Genomic DNA, 2,376 nt, shown 5'->3' with positions numbered 1-2,376 from the left:
CCCACTGTAGTAAAAGCCACAAGGTCCTACTCCCCTCAGTCCATGTCACGTCCATTGCATTTGTTGAACGGCCGTGATGTCAGCCTTTATTTTCACGGCGACATCAACCAGCTGGGCAGCGGCACCTTCCCAATTAAGGTACCGGACATTCCAGGTGCATGTTCTCAAATCCTAGTCCTTAATTCGTTTGCCATGGTCGTCATCTACAGGGAGGTCTCTGATCCGAGGCTGTTTAAACCATGTTTTCATGGCGTTTTTTACGTGGCGAGTCCCAAACACAGCGCACAACCCTGCGAAAGGGATTTTGCGCCTTCTCACTCTAGCTCGGCTTTCAAACGGATGTTCTTAGGCTACCCAGAGGATACTTGGTTAAAGACCGGAACTCGTGAATGATCAGAAATCGATTATTAGTGACTTAAAAGAGCAAGGGTTAAATGAAATGAGTCTTCAATGGAAAACTAATACTCCCCTCGACATGTTTTTGGTAACATTCGAACCCATGGAGAACATAAAAAAGATTTACGAAACAAAAACTATATTGAACTCAATTGTTTCTATTCAACCGGTAAAACTCCCAGCCAACTATCGAGGGTGCCTTGTTGCCAAAGAATTACAGAAAATACGAGCTAACACAATTTACTTCAGAACAAAAAACAATGAACATCATCAACAAGAAGATCCTAAAATTACAGCTGAAACATCAAAAAAATCTACTTTTGTTCATATTTTAAAAGCAAATAATAATGATAATATATCTAATAACAGCATTTTATCACAGATCTTACAGAAACTCAAAAAACAGGACGAATTCAACACTTCCTTACAAAATCGCTTATGCAAGCTTGAAAAATATATTTTTAATACCAAAGATGTCTTTATCCATAAAAGTTGTTCTATGGAACTCAAATGGGTTAATCAAACATAAGAATGAAATCGAAATTATACTCTACTCGGAAAATGTTGACGTACAAGGTCTGTCGCAAAAGAAACAGGACTGTTAAAAAAAACAACAAAAAATTAATATTTTTCAAAAGTTATATTTTTTTATGCTCTTGAGAATATCGGTCGTCGCCTTTTGGATAGCTGAAATGTCCTGAAGTCATTGTCCTTTCATGGGCAAATGAAGTTTGCCAAATAGGTAAAAATCACAGGGTGCCAGATCAGGTGAGTAGGGTGAGTGATTAATGGTAAATATGGAGTTTTTTGTCAAAAAATCAGGGAAATAATTAAATAAAAGAGAAAGCTACGACGTATGTGGCATCAAACTTGTTAACCAGCTGATAAATCTATTTTAAATAAAATTTCTAAAGATCTTAATCGGAAAATTAAGAGGTTTAAAAATGAAAGTTTCGCAAAATATCTTCGGTCCGTAAACAATCCAAGAAATTCCGAATACTCTCTTTAGATAAGCTAATAAAGACTGAACCAGAGACGATTCAAAAAAAGCAGAAGTATTTTCGGATAATTTAGCTAAAATATTCTCCCCATATGAAACACACTTACATAAATTATCCTACTGCTTCTAATCAAGAAAGCGAAGAAATCGCAAGTTGCACAAGCAGTGAGCTAAGTGAGGAAATCAAAGATCTAAAAAAAACAAAAAATCCCTCGGTTACGACATGATTACTGCCGAGGTCCTAAAACAGCTGCCTCAAATAAATATAGTAAAAAATACCAACATTATTAACGCGGCTTTTCTTCTTAAATACGTGCCAACTTATTGGAAAATTGCTGAAGTTATCATGATTCCAAAGCCAGGAAAATCAGGATATGATGTGTCTTCTTACATGCCGATATCACTTCTACCAATAATATAGAAACTTTTTGAGAAAACTCTCATAAAACGTATCAGTAAAATCATAAAACGAAAAACCATAATTCCAGCGAATCAGTTTGGGTTTCGAGCCAACCGCTCTACGATTGATCAAATCCGAGTCCACTAATAATCTCCATAAAGCTGTAAATAAAGTCTAAAAATGGGCAAAGAAATGACAGATAAAACTGAATTAAGCTAAGTCTGTACACATTGTTTTCACATACAACAAGACACAGTACTTACCAATTTACATAGACGGTGCACGAATACCGTACTATTGTAGATGTTGTGATATAGAGCGTAAACTCGGTTAACGTAGATATATTAAAAACTGCAACTGCACATAGTGCAAGATTGCTACAGCATTGTAACGAAGAAGTATGTAACTATGTTAACTTCTAGAGGTGGACCACCTAGACGACTCAAACGCCTCAAACCCAGCGATCTTTCAAATTAGCCAATAATCTCATAGTAGTTTTGTAATTTTGTAATTATACGTTTAAATCATATTCAAGTTGTTTGTTAGTCCTTTCTTTTATTTGAACTAGTTGCAATGTATA

The sequence above is a fragment of the Bactrocera neohumeralis genome, unplaced genomic scaffold, assembly GCF_024586455.1.
Source record: "Bactrocera neohumeralis isolate Rockhampton unplaced genomic scaffold, APGP_CSIRO_Bneo_wtdbg2-racon-allhic-juicebox.fasta_v2 cluster09, whole genome shotgun sequence".
NCBI classification, from domain to species: Eukaryota; Metazoa; Arthropoda; class Insecta; order Diptera; family Tephritidae; genus Bactrocera; species Bactrocera neohumeralis.
The sequence above is the reverse complement of the archived record's forward strand: the minus strand, read 5'-3'. Positions refer to the sequence as shown.